This window comes from Colobus angolensis, unplaced genomic scaffold (genome assembly GCF_000951035.1).
Source record: "Colobus angolensis palliatus isolate OR3802 unplaced genomic scaffold, Cang.pa_1.0 Scaffold130, whole genome shotgun sequence".
In the NCBI taxonomy this organism is placed as follows: Eukaryota; Metazoa; Chordata; class Mammalia; order Primates; family Cercopithecidae; genus Colobus; species Colobus angolensis.
In genome coordinates this window covers 2,768,267-2,776,706 of record NW_012114253.1, presented here as the reverse complement: position 1 = coordinate 2,776,706, position 8,440 = coordinate 2,768,267, and positions in this window count along the sequence as shown.

Genomic DNA, 8,440 nt, shown 5'->3' with positions numbered 1-8,440 from the left:
AAAAAAAGAGCTCATTATCAACTGTCAATCAAATCATCTTTATTCCTGGTCGATCCAGTTTGAGGTAGGCAGAACATATATCACGAGGCTTACGTTTTACAAGCTTATGATAGAAGTGCTATTATCCTCATTTTATGGATGAAGAAACAGATTTTGGAAGGGCAAATTAACGTGCCCAAGGACAAGAAGGTGAGACGATACAGGTGGAATCTGAACCTCATTCCGGAGGCCAGCCTCTTACCTACTTTCTATGCTGGTCAAAAGCTGTTTAAAGTGGGGAGGGTCATTTCAAAAGAAAGCAGTTTGATCCAGTTTAAACCTGATTTGAGCTACTTAAACTAGTTGAAATGGATCAGAGCCAGTTTCATTGAGTTTAAATTAGTAAGAATAAGTTGATCCAATTTGAAGTCAGCTGTATTTGTTTAAAAAAAATTCCTATGTCTATTAATCAGAAACATAATTATCAATCAGAGCTTTGGGTCAGTGTTGCTGATGAGTTTGGCGAAGTCCTTGCAAATGTAATAAAGCATCATGACATTTTATTAATCTATACACTTTTCAATTAGATAATTAGATTTTTTTCTTCTTTTTTTTTTTTGAGACAGGGTCTTACTCTGTTGCCCACGTTAGAGTGCAGTGGAGGAATTTTGGCCCACTGCAACCTTGATATCCAAGGGCTCAGGTGATCCTCCCACCTCAGCCTCCTGAGTAGCTGGGACTACAGGTGCACGCCACCATGCCTGGCTAATTTTTGTATTTTTTGTAGAGACGGGATTTCACCATGTTCCGCAGGCTGGTCTTGAACTCCTGGGCTCAAGCGATCCACCTGCCTCCGCCTCCCAAAGTGCTGGGATTACAGGTATGAACAACTGCATCTGGCCCTAAATTTATTCTCTCTTATTACGTGGCATCCTATGAGAAAGAACTTTCCCTTCTCCCTCATTTATTTAGTCATTTATCTGTATCAGTATGGACTCATGGATTCTCATTTTATTCAACTGATTACAATCCATTATTATTAATATTTAACTCAAATTGTCTAGATTTGTCCAGTAGGATCTCTTTCAAATGGTATCTGTATCCCTTTGACATATCCATTCCATTCTTTGACCACGAGCTATTGCAGACTCTTCTTGTATTTGCCCCACCCAGCCTTGGAATCAGCAATTTCTCCAAGGAGCCCTGGTTCCATTGAGTGGCGAGTGGTAGTTAGAAACCAAGCTCTCTAGGTGTGCTTGTTGCTGTTGGTGTGCCATTGCTTAGACATACCAAAAGCTTTGTCCACCTCTTAGCCGACGTAGCTAGAAAATATGTGTTGGCCGGGCGCGGTGGCTCAAGCGTGTAATCCCAGCACTTTGGGAGGCCGAGATGGGCGGATCACAAGGTCAGGAGATCAAGACCATCCTGGCTAACACGGTGAAACCCCGTCTCTACTAAAAAATACAAAAACAAAAACTAGCCGGGCGAGGTGGCGGGCGCCTGTAGTCCCAGCTACTCGGGCGGCTGAGGCAGGAGAATGGCGTAAACCCGGGAGGCAGAGCTTGCAGTGAGCTGAGATCAAGCCACTGCACTCCAGCCCGGGCGACAGAGTGAGACTCCGTCTCAAAAAAAAAAAAAGGAAAATATGTGTGTCTATGTGTGTGTGTGTATGTGACCTTGAGTTCATGCTATCTTAAGTCTAAAACCTAGGATTTAGTCTAGCCTTCCTGCCATCCATGTTTGTACCTCCCTTATCTAATATAGTGAGAAATGTGGCTCTAGGGATTTGATTTTGAAGGAGCAGTATCTATAAATTAGGTCTAGTTGGCTTCTGTGTGTGTGTATATGAGTATAAATGTGCTGTGATTCCCTCTCCAGTCTCTCCATCTTTGTCTGTCTGCACACGTACATGTCTTTCAGTTTCCATTGCTCTTTGCCCTCTAGCTTTTCTGCTGTCTGTATCTCTGATTGTGATCAAGACCTAGAGTATTTTTTTATTTTTATTTTTATTTTTTGAGACACAGTCTTCTCCCTGTCATCTAGGCTGGAGTGCAGTGGTGTGATCTCAGCTCACTGCAACCTCCGCCTCCCGGGTTCAAGCTATTCTCCTGTCTCAGCCTGCCGAGTAGCTGGAATTACAGGAGCCCGCCACCACACCTGGCTAATTTTTGTATTTTTAGTAGAAACGGGGTTTTGCCATGTTGGCCAGGCTGGTCTTGAACTCCCAACCTCAGGTAATCCGCCCGCCTAGGCCTCCTGAAGTGCTGGAATTACAGGCGTGAGCCACCTCGCCCAGCCTAGAGTACATTTTTATTATAATAGTTATGGAATAGTTTTATTCTTACTGTTTTTCAGTGAGGTAGTTGAGTTTAATGTTTTTTATATTTTTATTTTTTATTAGTTATTATAAGTAATGTTTGCTGTAGTTTTAAAGCTCTTAAATTAACTTGCTTTGTAAGTGAGTGGCTCTGACTGACTGAACCTTCCATGGGTCAGTGACTTTGAATCGGAAGAAAGGCTTCCCCAAATTCTTACTATAGAGCATCCACTGTTCTCATCGGAGCTTCCCTGGGTCACTGTGTAATCATGAGAAAGTCACTTCATCTCTCTGGGCCTCATTGTAAGATAGTTGTAATGATCCCTGTCCCTTCCTGCCACATGGTCCAGATGTGAGGTCAGGCAGACTGTTACTGAGGAGAGAAGGAAAATAACCAGATAAAGAGTTCGTTTTTTAATATAATCAATTATATAACAAATTATGATGGAAAGAATCATCTGTCTACATGGGAGTATATCCATTATAATATCCCATGATAGACTCTTCATACCACAGAAATTAGACTCGCCACTGTTCCAGACGCGACTTCCTCGTCTCCCCATGGAAGCAGACTTCATGGATAAAACCCAAATCCTATCTGGTTATAGAAGTCCTCCTGTCAAGGAATAGAAAGATGATTATAGATCTTCTCTTCATCAATTTGGATACCTCTCTTGAAGATTAGGAGCTAAAGTCACAGAAGGTAATGCTAGAATTTGTCAGTCAGGAGCCACATCTATTAGGGTTTCCTGAATCCTCCCCCTTGGCCCCCAAAACCAACCATAAAACTTCTTTCTGGTCTGGACCTGTTATCTGTAAAGCGTCAGTTTGGTTGAGGATGTGGAGCCTTGGGAATTTCTTTGACCTCTCCAGAATCTCTGCAAGTCTTCCAAATGGACTCCCGGCTTTCCATCTCTCCCTCTCCTACCAGTCTTAACAATATTTTATGCATGTTGTTTTCTGCTCAGAAATTTTCAGTGGCTCTCCAATAGGCACAGAATATAGGTCCCAATTTCTTAGCCTAGACTTCAAAGACACTTAACTCCTATCTCCCCCTCATCCCATGTGGAGCAGGATAGGGGCTAAGAGCAGGGGCTCTGGAATCAGACCTGTGGGGTTTGAATTCCAATTCTTCCGCTTACTAGCTGTGGGGCCTTGGAAGTTGTTTTCTCTGTCCATGCCTCAGTTTCCTCATCCACAAATGGGAAAAATAATAATACCTACCTCAAAAGGTTATTACCTGCATGAGAATTAATTAATATATGAAAAGCCCCTTCATCAGTACCTGATACATAGTAATGTTAGACCATTGCTCTCCCGACGCACCCTTTTTAATCTAGTCTCCACATGGCAGCCAGTGTTAAACATAAATTGGGTTATATAATTTCACTGCTCAGAATTCCCCAATGGCTTCTCATCCCATTTGGAGAAAAAGTCAAAGTCGATACAGTGGACTGTAGGACTCTACAAGACCTGGCCCTCTTGGTACGTCTCTGACCTTGACTCTCACCCACCCTTCCCTTTCTTTTCTTTCTCTCTCTCTCTCGCTCTCTTTTGTTTTGAGACAGAGTCTCGCTCTGTCGCCAGGCTGGAGTGCAGTGGTGAGATCTCGCCTCACTGCAACCTCCAACTCTCTGGTTCAAACAATTCTCTTGCCTCAGCCTCCTGAGTAGCTGGGACTACAGGCATGTGCCACCATGCCCAGATAATTTTTGTATTTTTTTTTTCCCAGTAGAGATGGGGTTTCACCATGTTGGCCAGGGTGGTCTCGATTTCTTGTCCTCATGATCCGCCTGCCTGGGCCTCCCAAAATGTTGGGATTACAGGCTTGAGCCACCAAGTCCGGCCTGTGGTTGCTCTTCTCTACATAGACCGCTCTTCCCCTAGAGACCCATGCAGTCTGCTCCTTTATCTCCTTCAAGCCTTGGCTCAAATGTCACCTTTGCCAGGCATGGTGGCACCTGCCTGTTAATCCTAGCACTTTCGGAGGCTGAGGTGGGAGGATCACTTGAGCCCAGGAGTTTGAGGGCAGCCTGGGCAACACAGGCAGAGATCCTGTCACTACCAAAAATATAGAAATTAGCTGGGTGTGGTGGCGTGTGCTGTGATCTCAGCTACTCAGGAGGCCAAGATGGGAAGATCAGTTGATTCCAGGAGGTCAAGACCAGCCTGGGCAACATGGCGAAACCCCATCTCTACAAAACATACAAAAATTAGCCGCACATGGTGGCATGCACCTGTAGTTCCAGCTACTGGGTATGGGGTCCAGAGAGGTTGAGATGGGAAGATCGCTTGGGTTGCAATGAGCCAAGATTGCACCACTGCACTCCAGCCTGGGCAACAAAGTGAGATCCTGTCTCAAAAAAAAAAAAAAAATGTTGCCTCCTCAGGGAGATCTTCCCTGAACACTCCAGTTTTTGTAACCCTCCCCCTGTCTCGACACACACAGACTCTAACTCCCTTTCCTGCTTTCTTTTTCTCTATGGCATTATATTTACCGACCTATTTTGTTGGTTGTCTGTCTTCTCCCACTAGAATGTAAACTCCCTGAAGCCAGAGAATTGCATTGTTTTTTTCCACGGCTGTATCCTTAGCACCTACACAGAGCCTGGTACGTGGTAGGCACTCAGTAACCATTTGCTGAGTAACTGAATATTAGTATATTAACTATTTCAATCAAACTACTTATTGATTTATGAAACATCCCTTACCAAGGGGTGACAAATGCATTCAAACAAGGAAGTTCCTTTTTTTTTTTTGTATTTTTGTATTGTTAGTAGAGACGGGGTTTCACCATGTTGGCCAGGCTGGTCTTGAACTCCTGACTTCAAGTGATCTGCCCGCCTTGGACTCCCAAACTGCTGGGATTACAGATGTAAGCCACTGTGCCTGGCCCAGCAAGCCTTCTGTAGCCATGCCAGCCCCCTGGGAGTTCTTCCTTCTCTGAGCCCCCATGGCCCTCATGCCTGGGCACCCTCCATGGCAATAAGCCTTCCCTTTGCTGATTCATATGCCAGTCCTTTTCCCTTAGAGGGCAGCTCGCATGCCTTATCCTATCTGAAATACCTTGCACTATACTGGACACTTAGCAAGTAGTCTAAAAAACACTGTTGCTTTAGTCAAAAATTTTTATGACGCAAGTAACACTCCTTCAAGTCAGCTTGAGATCGTGAGATCCTGGAGAAACTCATAGAATCCAAGGTAAAGGAGAACATTGAGGATGCACTGGCAAGAACCAAGCCCTCATCAGCTCCTTCAGCAGCCAGAGTTCTCGAGAATTCTACCCTTAGGGGTTGCAGTTCTCCTACATGGGCAGTATGCCTCTCAGTTCAGAAAGATAGTTTGATAGGCTAAGCCTGGGTCAGGCGTCCTCTCTGTTCCAATCCCCTTTGTCCAGGAAGGCAGGTTCGTGGAGAAAAGCATGGCTGCTGGGTGCCCTGTGTGTGTCCGTGCATGTGGTTGGAGACCGGCTCTCTAGTAGAACGGCTGGGCAGATACAGAGATTCTTTTGTGCCTTCTTTTTCTCCGACTCCCATGTTCCTAAAAAGTTGATTTTTTTCAATGAATGTATCTGGAGCACAAAAATCTCAAGAAAAAATACTGCTATAGAAGAGGATAAACCTATCAAGTCCGCAACAGAATAGAAAAACCTATTAAAATTTTTCGTATTTGTGGCATATTAAACACTCACAGAAGGGCCCACTCTTGACCAGGTGCGGTGGCTCATGCCTTTATCCCAACACTTTGGGAGGCTGAGGTGGGCAGATCACCTAAGGTCAGGAGTTCCAGACCAGCCTGGCCAACATGGTGAAACCCTGTCTCTACTAAAAATACAAAAATTAGCCGGGTGTGGTGGTGCGCACCTGTAATCTCAGCTACTCAGGAGGTTGAGGCATGAGAATGGCTTGAACCTGGGAGGTGGGAGGTTGCAGTGAGCTGAGATCGCACCACTGCATTCCAGCCTAGGTGAAAGAGTGCGACTCTGCCAAAAAAAAAGCTGGGGAGGGCCACTCTTGAGGAGGGAGAAAAATTCTTCTCCCACTCACTGTGGATATGTGTGGGCTGCGGGCAGCTGAGAAATGGAAGGAACAAAATAGGGGAAAAAAACCCTGGAGCCATGACATTGTAATAGAATTGATTTGCCGAGGCCAGGCACGATGACTCACACCTGTGATCCCAGCACTTTGGGAAGCCAAGGCGGGTGGATCACAAGGTCCAGGAGTTCGAGACCAGCCTGGCCAACATGGGGAAACCCTGTCTCTACTAAAAATATGAAAGTTAGCGGGGCGTGGTGGCACGCGCCTGTAATTCCAGCTACTCAGGAGGCTGAGGGAGGAGAATCACTTGAACCTGGGAGGTGGAGGTTGCAGTGAGAAGAGACTGCGCCATTGCACTCCAGCCTGGGCAAAAAGAGCAAAACTCCATCTTGAAAAAAAGGAAAAAAAAAAAAAAGAATTGATTTACCTAACTTCTAGCCCTATGTATTGATGAAGAAGAGAACCTAGGGCTGCCCATCACCATGGCAGCCTTGTTCACCATATTTACCGTGGGGGCCAGGGCGCTGGCAATGGCTTTGTGGCGGACCTGCAGGTGCCAGGCCCTTTCCTGTGAGTCCCGTCCCAGTGCTGTCACACGGAGAATGTGTCTGTTACTGTGGGGTCAGACAACCACAGCGGAAGGAAACTGAATTCAGCTCGGCAGCGTGTGGGGAGTCACGGGAAAGAAGAAAACACACGAGTGAGGAGTGAAGTGCCTTGATTTCCCTTCTTGATTCTTGCTCTCCCTACCTACAAATAGTACTTTATTATTTTATTTGTTTGCTTATTTATTTATCGAGATAGGTTCTTTCTCTGTCACCCAGGCTGGAGTGCAGTGGTAAGATCATAGCTCACTGCAGCCTCTAACTCCTGGGCTCAAGAGATCCTCCAACCTCAGCCTCCCAAGTAGCTGGGACTACAGGCACATGCCGCCACACCTGGCTAATTTTTATTTATTTTTATTTTTTATTTTTTATTTTTATTTTTTTTTTTTTGAGACGGAGTCTCGCGCTGTCGCCCAGGCTGGAGTGCAGTGGCCGGATCTCGGCTCACTGCAAGCTCCGAGGGCCTCCCGGGTTCACGCCATTCTCCTGCCTCAGTCTCCCGAGTAGCTGGGACTACAGGCGCCCCGGTAGTTTTTTTTGTATTTTTTAGTAGAGACGGGGTTTCACCGTGTTAACCAGGATGGCCTCGATCTTCTGACCTCGTGATCCGCCCATCTCGGCCTCCCAAAGTGCTGGGATTACAGGCTTGAGCCACTGCACCTGGCCTTTTTTATTTTTATTTTTTAGAGACAGGGTCTTGCTATGTTGTCCAGGCTGGTCTTGAACTCTTGGATTCAAGTGATCCTCCTGCTTCGACCTCCTAAAGTGCTGGAATTATAGGCATGAGCCACTGTACCTGGCCCTACAAAGAACATTTTACATTTTTCCATGGGACCAAGGACCCGTGGAGTCCTTGGGGCCTCATTCCTGTTCTCCCGTCCAGGCCAAGATCCTCTGCAATCCTTGAGAGGACAGGCTCCGTACTGTGGAACCCACAGTGCATGGCCACCTTCTCCTTCTGGGTCTTCTGAGTCCAAGATGGGGCCTGAGGCTTCCTGACCCCACCAGCAGGGAGGAAGAGGCTAGAGGACACAGCCCAGCTGGATGGGCTCCAAGTCAGAACACCTGTTTCTCGTCCTGGATCTTCTGCTGACTTGCTGAGTGGATTTGGGCAAATCCTTTTTTCCTTTATGAGAAAGGATAATATAGCTGGGCTCTGTGGCTCTTGCCTGTAATCTCAGCACTTTGGGTGGCCAAGGTGGGCAGATTGCCTGAGGTCAGGAGTTTCAGACCAGCTTGGCCAACATGGCAAAACCCTCTCTCTACTAAAAATACAAAAATTAGCCAGGCGTGGTGGCGCATGCCTGCAGTCCCAGCTATTCAGGAGACTGAGGCAGGAGGATCGCATAAGCCTGGGAGGTGGAGGTTGCCGTGGGCGGAGATGGCGCCACTGCACTCCAACCTGGGCGACAGAGTGAGACTTCACCTCAAACAAACAAACAAACAAACAACCCACCATAGTAACTACCACTTCCTGAGAGCCAAGCGTGTGCCGGCTCTGT